The sequence below is a fragment of the Corvus brachyrhynchos genome, unplaced genomic scaffold (assembly GCF_000691975.1).
Source record: "Corvus brachyrhynchos isolate BGI_N302 unplaced genomic scaffold, ASM69197v1 scaffold103, whole genome shotgun sequence".
Taxonomy (NCBI): Eukaryota; Metazoa; Chordata; class Aves; order Passeriformes; family Corvidae; genus Corvus; species Corvus brachyrhynchos.
In genome coordinates, this window is record NW_008237436.1 from 1,403,954 (window position 1) to 1,416,853 (window position 12,900).

At 36.8% G+C, this 12,900-nt stretch overlaps 1 long non-coding RNA gene across 1 annotated transcript in view; it reads right to left on the reverse strand.

The window, feature by feature from the left end:
- Positions 1-4,373: 4,373 nt before the first annotated feature.
- The window catches only part of LOC108445988, a 61,683-nt gene continuing 53,156 nt past the window's right edge, over positions 4,374-12,900 (reverse strand). The window contains exon 7 of the long non-coding RNA XR_001861084.1: positions 4,374-6,193. This is a non-coding gene — a long non-coding RNA (uncharacterized LOC108445988). The remainder of the gene's footprint in view (positions 6,194-12,900) is intronic.

Genomic DNA, 12,900 nt, shown 5'->3' on the forward strand with positions numbered 1-12,900 from the left:
TGCCTAATTATACTATGATTTTTAGATGTCCCACAACTGAATGAAATTTTGATTATCTGCTTTGTCTCTGAAATCACTACAAATGCCTTAGTAGTGGATAATATATTCCTTTATTTATCTCAGCAGCAGCTCCTCCATGTTTCCTAAAATAATACCTCATGACTCCTTGGTGAGCCACAGCAGATACTTTTCCAGGCCTTTTAGAAAATTAGAGAGATCATGAGATCTTTCTACCAAGGAACTAACAGTGCAACACCACTAACAGAACAGTTGATCATGTCTAAATAATAGTAACATTTTATTATAGTGCTCAAAATGCAGAGATAGTAGATATGTCCCTCTTTAGCACCTCTAAACTGGACATGTATTACCATGCTTTTCTCAAGCCTGTAATATCTTTTTAAATTCTACTCTCAGAAAAAGTTACCCAGCACTTACTCAACTTGTAGCAATTCTGATTTCTACATAGGTTTCTGTTTGTTTCCTTCCAGACATTGAATCCATATGGCTTCTTAGAGAAAGAAATACATTAAAAATGTTAATAAAACTCTTACAATGTTTTTGCCCTGCCTTAAGTTGAATCTTGTTCCTGCTTTGCCAATACTTTTACTAATCTCCTTGCTTTTCTGAAAGAACAAAATAGCCTTCCTGAAAAATCTAAGACTAAAATATATGGTAATAAAGTGAAAAAAATTTTAAGTTGTTCAGTAACTAAGATGTTTCCAACCTTTTTCTTCTTTTCTTCTTTTTTAGCATCAGATTTTTTGGCTACTGTCTTTGTACAGTCTTCTTCATTCTTCTCGGTCCAAGGATGTATTTCAGAAGGCTCAGAGAGGAATGGAGGCTACAGCTTTGCTACTTACAAAACCTGGGGCACAAAAAAGAAGGTCTTGTCTGCCTAGGGAGCCCCTAGAATCAGGCTGAGCATATCTGATTACTCCAGAATAGCAATTTATGTTTAGGGCATTGATAATCCCATTTAGCCTTTTTCTAAGTTTGTTTCCTTTTTTTATTGTTCTTTTTCAATTATTATTTTTTTGGCAGTAGAAAAAGTGAACGTGCTCATGCTGCACAGTAAGTGTAGCAATCTGTCTACAGAAGTTCTGTCAGTCCATGCTGGACTGAGAAAAGCGAGGTATGGTGTGCACTTAATTAGGGTGAAAAATAAGTTAACAGCTTGCTCAGAATCCCAAGTGCTGAGAATTTTTCATTCAGAGAACAGAATACAGTGTGCCACTTTTAAAGGCAAGTAATTTGTGTACTAATTTTGTCCTTTGTAATTTGGATGTGCACCAGGCAGTTTAGACACCTTTAAAATAGGTATTCATCTGAGTTACTTCTGATTGAATATTCACCCACATCACCAGTTATGTGCACAGTGCAATTCAACCACAGGCAGCACTTCCCAGGTGCTCAGCCTTCTTTTCTTTGCTACTCTATTTCTGGCTAAGAGGAAAAAGGGTTTTGAATGAGACTGGATTGCCACTCTTGCTCTGAATTATGTTTAGTTATTTCTCTCAGTGCCTGGCTTTGTTGTGAACAATTCTGTATTGAAGGCTTTTAAGTCACAGATAGTGGTCTGAATGCAACTGAAATTCACCAGTGGCTGGGGAACACAATGGCTTTTCCCACAAACTGACTTGCACAATATTGATTTAATTAGAAATAAGTATAGTAGCATTTTAGGCATGGACTCAATTTGTGCTATATAGGCCAGCTCAAGTGTTGTGGGCAAAGAACTGGAAAATACTGGATTGCCCTGTGGCAGAAAAAATAATATTTGAAATTATACACCTTAATAAGCCATCCATTTTTGGGACCCCAATATAAGAAAGACCCAAACTCAAGGGAGCTCAACCAGGGACCACAAAGATGGTTGAGGGCCGGAGCATTTTTTCTATGAGGAGAGGATGAAGGAGCTGGGCTCATTCATCCTCAAGTAAAGTGATTTGGGGGAACTTAGGAGCCCTTCAGTACTGAGAGGATGAAGCCAGAATATTGAAGTTCAGAATACACTAAATTAAGCTGAGAAGCTTTTTCTGCCTCACAGACATGGTCAACCAGATAGATTGTGCAATCTCCAGAGAAGCCCAAGACTCAGTTACATAAAAGCACTGAGCAACTTGGTCTGATCACAGCTGGAGGTTGTATTAGAAACCTTCTGAGGTCCCTTCCAGCCTGAGTTATCTCAGGATTCTATAATCCTGCAGTCAGTGAACAGGCACCTAATTGCTCTCACCAGTTCTCTTTATTAAGCGAACACATTTCATGTGCACTGAAAAACCTGCCACATGCTCAGGTATGTAAATACACTTTTCAAAAAGGTCTGTAATGGCAGGTCCTTCTGAAAACTTCCTATGTGCATTTCTAGGTGCCTTAATATGCTAAAAGAAAAGCCAACCCAGAAATTAGACCTCAGAGTCTGGAAGTCACATGTTGCTTAGGAAGTTAACTGCCATGTGATTTGATATTTCTATTTTCCACTGAACTCTGGAGTGCTAGCTAATATAACAGAATGGTCTGAATGTGATAAGGGACTGATGTCATTGCTGTACCAGGGTTATGTGGAAACCTTTTGAGATGTGTGGCTTTTTTCTTCACCTCAACTCTTTACCAGGGCGGTGCAGTGACACTCCAGAAGCAACTTGCCATGAAGTCTCTCGATGATGGCACTTCCTGCCCAGGTGACACCACTGGCACATGTCTACACTGTAAATGCCCAAAAAAACAATTCTTCTGGTGCAAGCGCACACACTCCTGTAGTGACAACAGAGGTGGAGAGAGGAAACTACCTGAGCACTTCCTGAGGGTGATCCTGTGCATTTAAATGTAGCTAAAGATGCTCTTGTGAAGACCTCTAAAAGCACTACTTCTTCACTGGCTGCGCTAAACTGCCTTCACAAATGTTGTTTTACTAAGGAACCAATTTTTAGGCATTGAGTGCATGCCTACATGAGGCAGAGTATATTTGAACTATAGATTTCATTATATTCAGATGCCAGCTAACAAAAACTGATATTCAGTAGTAGAGGCCTTTTCTCCTATTTTTGTTAGTGGAGTCAGTAAGTGTTTTAACCAGGAGTTTTCTCCTCTGTATTTTCATCAAATCTAACCTGCAATTTAGAGAAACCCTGGCAGGCAATTGTTAAGGCTCTGATCATCAGCTTTTTGCAAGAGGGACACTGAGAAAAGAGTCTGTACTGATCAGCCCTTAGTGGGCAAATGACAGAAGCCAATAAAATTATTTCTCTGCACGGGGAGAGTGGCGTAATCCAAAACTGGGATTTGATTCTTAGAGAAAATCTGTCATTTTACTTTAGGTAGAATTTTCTTCTTCTATTTTGCTTAAAGATCTCTGTAAAAGGACACCTCAACTTTTAATTATTTACTTTAAGGTCTTCTTGATTCGCATTTAATGGAAACACATAGCTCTTAAAAAATAAATGAACACTTTTTCATAGATTATAATGAGGCCATCTCCATGGTAATTAATTTCAGAGAAATTAATTCACCTTGCATATACTATAATTATACTTTAATATTGAGGCTGATCTGAGCAACTAACTGAAATGAACTAACAAAATATGTTTTATTAAACCTAAGCAGGTTATGATTTGTACAGTAATTATAATGATGATTATTATTATTATTACATGGATCTCAAATTATTTTAAAACAGCATCTTTTTCTGGGAGCAAATACTCAGTTCATTTTCATTATATGTTCTTAAGACTATACTGATATCAGAGTGGTTTGCCAGTGTTTTTCAGTTTAGAAAATCAATCAAAGAAGGTAATCTTGAGTTGACTACTATGTATATTTTTATAGCCTGCTGAAGTATTAATACATATTAGCAATACATAAAGCAGAAACCATAATTATGCTAGTTTTTCAGAGAGCAGATTTATGATATCCCCACATTGATAGAATAGGCCTAAGACGGGTTTTTTTTTGTGTTTCATTTTCTAAAACCAAAACTAAGCATCCCTTCAGACAAAAATATCCTTTGTTTCATTGATCTCATTTTTTTTCAAAACAGGTGTAATGGACTTTATCTGTTCATCAAGATCTTATTCTGCATTGATAGCATGCAGTTTGTGTTGATTCGTTTGAATTCACAAAGCTGGTCATAGGCCTAATTTCTGTCTCCAAATTCTTTACCTTTTCAGCAATTCTGAATACTGCTCCTTATTCTTACTCACTGAAAAACAAATTTGCCAGCCTTGTAGTTCTTGCCTTGCTCTCAGTCTAAGTCACTATTTCCCAACACACACACACAGACACACACTCTGTTAATTATATAATTATATTTTCTATATGCACAAATATAAACCCATTTAAATCATACTGGTGTATATAATTGCATTTGGACAATTATTTAGAAGTACATGTGCATATACACAGAATAAACGGGCTGACATGGGTAATATTTGACAATGCTAATACATTTGTTTATTAAATGTAAACTAAAGATATACATTTATAAAAAGCAAATTTCTTTGCAATTACAATGAAAATCCAGAAAGACAGTGATTTAGACAATTTGGCAAATTAGAACAGTGTTTTGAGCATGTTTGCTCAGGCTTTTCTTCAGATACCTCTTTCTCAAAACATTACTGCACACACTGACAGGAAAAGTTGATGTCAGTGGAAAGCTGTGCAAGTGATGTTTTGTTAAATCATATTTCAGAACTTATAATGTGCGTTTCACTCTCTGCTCTTCCAGAGAAACAGAAAAATGAAATTATTACTGATATGGTTCTTCGTTTCCAAACAAGAAATACACAAAGGTGTGTTTAAACAAACCAAGGCCTGTGATATGACTTCATTATGACCAATATGATTTCCCCAAATCAACTATAAAGTCCATTACAGTAATTTTTTAGACTTTTGTTTATAACACATCTCTGAATCTTTTCAGAAGAAAGCTAAACTAACCATATTTTTTTGTGTTTAGGCAAACAGGGTCCATTTTTGCTGCAATGTTGCATTTACTTTATACTGATTTTGTACAGTGAGGCAGAAGAAAAGTGCTAGCCAGAAGGAAACCATATTAGCTGTAATGTCATTTCCATTCTCTCTGGAGACATGTATATGCTTTGGAAAAACTAGTTTTTGAAATTCTTGATACTCTGACAGCCCATAAAGCAAACAAGAACAAGATGAGACTGGAACTGATTATATTCCAAACATTTGATAAAAAAATAGAAATTGTAGATAATTCCTGTACAGCTACAATATGGGTAAATTTGATAACCTTTTCATTTTTTTCTATAGCAGTGCTGTTTTTCCCATCATGTACTAGTAACTGGAAAACACGCTTACTGCTTCTATAGTTGCTTTCGTACATTTTCATTGCCTTTATTACAGAAATTGCACTTCTGTAATAAAGTAAAACCAACTGTGAGCTGCTACATATTGTAAATATTCTACTCTTATCTTGCTGTACTATTTATGGTACCTTATTCCTTTCTGGTTGTTATCTAGATCTGTATGATGAAATCTCTAATAAAGTAAAATGGATGAATGCCTGAAAAGCACACAAGAAGCAGGACATTTTGTACCATACTAAAAGACTCTTTACCAGCTGTTCACTGTCAGAGAAAAGGGACATTTCCAGTAAGTACCAGGGAGGTCTGTCTTGGTGTGGTGTTATTGAATAGTTTTGTTCATGACTGTGACGTCTCATTAGGACTGATTTGTAAAATTTATGGGTGTCTTCCTGCCTCACAAGTACTGAACGACAGGATAAAAATTCAAAATGTCTGTGCTAAATTAGACAGATGGTTTGATGTCAACAAGAATAAAGTAGTGCAGATGATGGCAAAGTGCTTCATGTTAGAACGGAGAAACGGAATGCATAAAGGCAAAACTGGGACTCGTGTTGGCAGCATTACTGCAGTAAAGGGTCTGAGAATAAGTGCCACAGACTGAGTAAGAGAAACATAATGCTGCTGTAAAAAGCAAAAACAAAGGCCTCCAAATGAAGTCATATGTCAATCTAGGATATATTAACAGCAACATAAAGTGCATGAAGGAATCATTTCCATTCATGTGTATCTGGCAGCAGAGAGGCTTTGTGTAGAGTACAGTGTCCACCTCCAGCCACTCTGCTTTGCAGACAGGTTCACATGTTGGACAAGGGCAACAACAAGAGGGAAATCATGTTAGACAGCCATCCAAAGACTGGAACCTAGGAAAGAAAAAAAAAAAAAGTAAAACAGTTAATTTGGAAAAGATACAGATAATGGAGGACAAAAAGGAGAAGGTGTTGCATTGTCCTCAACGTACAGCTAATGTGAAAAAAGAAATAGTTGTTTTAATTTAACTCAGTGAATGTGCTGAATAGATATGGGGAAAATCTTAACTGGGAGATGGGTGAGACATTACAGCAGGCAAGCAAGAGATGTAAGAATGAGGAATATTTTAAAATCATATATTTTTGTTGTATGATGTAGGCTCAAGCAACCCCTTTGGCCTCAAAGTAAATGATTTTGTGAGGTCACCTCTGACTGTGCCTTCCCTCTCTGAAGGAAATTCAGTGCTCCCAGAAGACGAAATCAATTTTGACCTCACTGTATTCCTGGAAAAAAAACCCAAAAAGCACCTAAACAAGCAATTTGGCCTTTGGGTCTCTTGAATGTTTAAATAAGGAGATTGCAAGTAGGAATCCAATAAGAAGAATAAAGTTGCCTCTTTGTACAAATGTGGTGAGTCCTCATTTAAATGCGATAATGAGATAACCCAATAAGATGTGTGTATGTTTCCTGTACCAACTAAATTAAAAATTCCAATGAAAAACCAAATAGGTAGTTCCTGGATTGGTGAGAGAGAAGTTGCACTTAAGTAGTTCAACTGTTTGTCTTATTAAAAAGGGAACTTAAAGACAGCCTGATTACACAGTACACATACCTCCATGGAAAAATAGATGGGTGTGAAATTTGCACAGGTTAATTCTCAGCCCCAGGCCTTGCTTCTAAAAGGTTTTTTCTCCCATCTGTAAAGTATGCTCATGGGGACAATTAGAGCACAAGGCAAATTTCTGGTGCTCTGAGTTATCCCTACGAGGGTCCTCTCTCTGGAGACAGAGCCCAGAGTCAGACTACTTCCCTGGGGTACACTGACTACCATCCTGACTGCCTCCATAATTTAGCAGCTGACAGCTGAAAGAAAGAGACAGGATTTCGAACAATGACAGTGATTAAGCTTGGGGAGCTTCTGTAAGGGAAAAGGCATATCTCCTGCTATTTTTAAATCAAAGCTATATGTCTCTCCAAAAAGGTTTGCATTAGTCAAATACAAGGCATGATTCAGTTAAAGGAAAGTTACTGGTCTCACTAAAGGAATGAGTGCCTGAAATGGAAGGGATTATGATTTAAGAGGGTGATCTAATAGCTTAAATAGGAGCAAGGCGTTGTTTTACATGAGCAGTAAGAAACATGTAATAGTGTGTCTAATACTCAAAAATAAGGTCATTTCAGACTGGTCTTTGATTTACCTTTTTGTTTCTTTCTGGGTCTGAAATAGAAAAAATATATCTGTGTTGACAAGGTATACTATTTGTAGTTTTAAATAGAACTATGTTGCTATCAAAAGCACTGATGGGGACCTGATGAGAACAGTCCATGACATTTTGCCTACTTGGCCTCCCTTTGTCTTCCTTTATTGAATTGTCTTGATTTGCATTTTCCTTATTTCTGTTCTTACACCTACTAAAGAATTAAAACTTTGCAAGAGATTCGGTATTGTAACAGTATGTTCCTGATGGTCCAAAATTAGGCTTTTAAAACTCTTAGGGGGGAAAAAAAGGAGAGCACAGTAATCTGTAAGTTATACCCTAACTCCCTTTCCCCCTTTTCCATTAAAAAATTTCTTCCCTGCCTTGGGGGTTGGAAGGATAACACTGCAGAAAGGGCTCCTCAACATGGACATTTTTTAGAAGCTGTTGTTTTTCTGTCTGTTCTTCCTTATTAAGTAAACTTTCACACAAAATCACACAAACACATGGTGGACATGCAGATATCTTGGATCATAGTATTATGGTTTATTAAGATACTGGATGCAGTCGTGCACCTAAATGCTCTCTGCTACAAGATAAAACATCTGCAGAGGGTGGGCTTAGATTAGATATAAAGAAGAACTTTTTTACTGTGAGGGTGGTGAGGCACCAGAACAGGTTGCTCACAGAAGCTGTGGATGCCCCATCCCTGGAAGGGTAAAAGGCCAGGCTGGAAGGGGCTTTGAGGAACCTGGCCTAGTGGAAGGTGTCCCTGCCCACAGCAGAGGCCTGGAACCAGATGATCTTTAAGGTTCTTTCCAAGCCAAACCATTCTATGAGTTTATGAATCCCCCACAGTGTATTTTGTGGTGTTAAAGAGCTTGGTATAATTCTGGGCAATGGAGTTGAACGGAGCCTTCTTTTCTTAAATCAAACTGACAGTACTTGTGAGAGGAATGTGTTGAAGACAGTGCTAGAAATATTCATGATGTAAAAAGATAAGGAAATGGGGGGAAAATGAATAATCAGTTGTCAGCAAAACTTATGTTCTCAAAAAGAAAATTCATTGTCCAGAATTTCTTCCTTGGTTGGAACTTCATCTAAGGGGAAAAAGAATATAAATACACAGAACCGTAATGGAAATATAGCCAAAATATAATGGCTCTGGATTTTTGTGAAAATATTCAGAACATGCTTTTAGTTTTGAATAGTAAGAGATATGCTTTCTTTAGTGGTACTGCAGCAAGGAAACAAGGTCCACCTGTGGTATGGCAGAACTGCAAAAGTTTGAGCCCTATGGCTCAGAATGGGCTGTGACAGTCTCTGGGAAGAACGGTAAAATTACAGACAGTATCATTTAGACAGTATCATTTAGATGAAGCTCACAGAATTGAGCTGGAATGGACCCACCAGGATCGAGTCCAACTCCTGGCCCTGCACAGGATACCCCAAGAGTCACACCCTGTGCCTGAGAGCATTGTCCAAACACTTCTTGGACTCTGTCAGGCTTGGTGCTGTGACCACTTCCCTGGGGAGCCTGTTCCAGTGCCCAGCCACCCTTTGGGTGAAGAGCAATCCTTAAATGGAAAGAAAAAATGAAAAGGCAAAAAAAAAAGGGAGGAAGGGGAACGCCAAGTTCTGTTCTAATGACAGAGAATTAAAAGGAAGGAGTTTTTTAGGGGTCAGAATAAGTTGCGTATTCTGAAAGAATATCATAGCATTTGCAGTTTTTAAAGTTTTTACCATCATTCATTCAAGTTAGAAGAGCTTTGGGTTTAGTTCATGACACCATAAATTGAGAACAATGCCATCAAAGTTACTGAAAATGCACTTGTATAAAACATCCTGTGTTTGAGACATTTCAGTCAAAATCCAAATATCAAATCATCTGTATTTCAACAGAGGTAAGATTAGAGAAGAAAAGTATCAAACTATATCATCAGTACTTTCTTCTGCTGCAGCCAAAATCTGTGATTAAACAAACACAGATGAAAAGAAATTTTATACTCTGGAATTATTACTTTTCCCTGCCAAAGGTATTTTATTAATAGAGTTTGTATTCTTTCCTGTCAAATATAGTCATTGTCATAAACGTCATCCTGAGAATTATGAATTCATTGCGGTCTCATTTTCTAATATTAAGCTTAAAGTAGACTTTATATCTTACTGAAGAATATTCCATCAAGAATGTGTATCCACTTGTTGTTTTCTTCATCTGAGAAACCAGAAGATCTTTTAATTTTCTCTGGTGAAAGGTCAGAGTATGTGTGACTAGTGTGGAGGTGGAAGAATAATTCCCAGTTTCCTCTGCTGGTTCATCTGCTCTTCATGGGTGCTGAATGAATTGAAGGCTAATGACAAAAGAAAGGAGAGTGACCAACTGTGGACTGGCTCTCGGTGTAGCTAACTTCCAATTCTAGAAATCTGCTGGAGAGTGGCTGTTACATATTGAGCCAGATGTTTATGCTTCTGACACCATTCTGAGAGCAGAATATAGCTGAAAAATGAGTGTACCTGTGACAACTTTTAGTGGCCTTTCAATTCAACACAATTGATGTAATTTAGGCGGGTGACAGCCAGTCCTTTAGAAAGCCCATCTGCGTTTAGTATTCAAGGGAAACCAGGTTTATGGGATTTTATCATCTCATAACTTTGATGCTTTTATCTCATTCTGGTGAGTTATAGAAATTAGAGAAGTAGTTTTGATTGTAGATTGTTAAATAAGTAAATATAATCCTGAGAGTTTCATATGCTAAGGTAATAAGAATTATGTGCCAGTCATACACAAAAATCTATGTTGCAGGAAGGAACACAAATTGAGTTTTCCAGAGTTAGTATGAGTTTTTAATGGATAAAATCCCAACAGAATTTCAATGGTTGTTATTTGAAAATAGGAAAAAAGCTCTGGCTGGGGAACTGTGTCCTTCATATACATTTAATTCTAATGAATTAACTGTGTACATCTATTAAAATTTCATGATGTACCAAAGTCACCCACTTGAATATTTAGCTTCCATTTTATATGAAAGCTGAAGCCAATTTAAAGGCTAACGCTTACAAGACTTCAGACAGGATAATGAGTACTTCAAAATGTCACCACAAACTAGTTTAATGTAAAGATTATCAAGAAATGTCATGTCTTCAAAATGAACAGAACCAAAAAGGCTTTGACGCAGTGCATACAGGATAAGAGAATTTTTCTTTTAAAGGAGTAAATATTTCTGCTGAATGAATAAAGGGCTACTGAAATTTTTTAAAGTGGTTATGCAAGATAAATAAACAGGACTGAATGAGAAAAACAATAAGCTGGTTATAAAAAAAGAAAAAAAATCCCCACTAAAAACATAGCATAATACAAAGAGAAACTGAGCTGACAAAAAGTTTGAATTCTCCCTTTCTTTTTTTTAATTCATCAGGAGACCTTGTTAAACAATTCTTTGGATAATTGTGAAATAGTCTGATATGGAAAAGGAGGATGGCTCTAAAATGCAAAAATCATATAGTATTAAATTGGCATAACATCAAAACAAAGGAGGCAGGAGACAATTTCCGGTTAAATTATTCTCAGAATGGCAATAATATTGTGTTTCAGGTCTGTGTTTCTAGGAGTTTCTATATTTACATATTTAACTAGTTAGAATGGGAAAATTGTAAGCTGCATTTTAGGATTTGTACTGCCTAATAAAGCAGCTGGTTCCTCAGATAAGTGTTGGCAGAAGATTACATTTTATATTAGCTCCACTGCAACAAAATTGAAAAATACATCCAATGTGAGAACTCTATATTGAAGTATATAAACCTTCAAAACAGAGCAGTGTTGAAGAAGAAGACAAAAGAAATAGTAAGAATTGTGCATTGGTGTATCAACAGCCTGAAAAATTAGATTAATATGATACCATTGGTAGGAGAATTCTATCAGACAATAACCCACATTGACGCTTTGAATAAGTTTAAGGCAGATGTCTTCGGTGATGTTTGCTAAGAAGTTTTCAACTGCAAAACTTTAAGGAAAAAGGTACTGAAAGATCAGCCTTGGTCTTGAAGATCACAGTAAAATCTAGGCCCAATGGCTGAAAATAGAACTGCAGTGGGTTCAAACTGGAAATAACATCTGCATGAGATATTAGACACTGGAAATATTTATTGAGAGTTGCAGTACATTAGCACAAGAAATCATTAGATTAGCATGGTCTAGGCTTTTAAAAGTATTCATTTTCATTCAATCAAAGCTCCCTGTATTCACTGGGACAAAAGTTCGTATCTTATGGTTTTATGACAGAAAATCAGTATAAACTATTATATTGGGCCTTCTGGCTTTAAAATCTATGATACAGATAAAAATCAGTCAGTCACAGAAAGACACTTCATATGAAATCAGTGGATTTTAAAATAATTCATAATTTGGACCAGATATCTTAAGACAAATATTTTCATGCATTTTTATCCACAGAGAATACTTAAGCATTTGATAAATTTTACCTTTTTTGTTATGAGAAGTTGGAAACAACAAGGAAATCACCAGCATTTGATCAGCTCACACCACACTGCTGACTTTTGGATATCACCATGTCAGATTACAGAATAAATAAATTTTCTTGATATTAAGTACACCACATACTTCTCATATTGTAAGAAATCCTATGTGACAAGTGTTACCCATAAGCAAGCAATGAATCAAGAAATTTTTGCCTTCCTGGTAATTTTTTCCAAATTATTCTGTGCTAAAATTAACACCAGTGTTTTTTAAAATTTATGTCAGTTCTTCTGAGAAATTAACTTTCATAGATGAGTGTTCATGCAGGTTTTCACAATTATTTTTATCTCTAAGAAATAGTGGGCATACAGATTTTATATCAATTTTGTTCAGGTAGTTATTTTGTAAAGAGATGCATTTAAAATGGCACAGTCCTGGACACCGAACATGCCTCATGTATATAAATAGAGTTTAGAGCTGCACTGCTGGTTGACTTCATTGTTGCTTGTCTTAACTAGCTCAGGGGATCCCTCCACAGATGTCTGTTCCAGGCTTTGAGGATGGGATCCTCAAAAACCCTGTTCAACACACTGGGGATCACCACGCTCAGTAAGACATGTCACTATGATGCATTATCTTAAAAACTGGCATTTTTCACACAGTCCCTGAGCTACTATAGGGAGTTACTTTATTGGAGTGAAAAATCCATGGTTTTTTCTGCTGGAAATTTAGAATCATAGAATGGTTTGGGTTGAAAGGGACCTTAAAAATCATCTACTTCCAAGCCCCCTGCCATGGGCAGGGACATCTTTCACTAGACCAGGTTACTCAAAGCCCTGTCCAGCCTGGCCTTGAACACTTCCAGGGATGGGGCATCCACAGCTTCTCTGGGCAACCTGTGCCAGTGTCTCACCACCCACACAGTAAA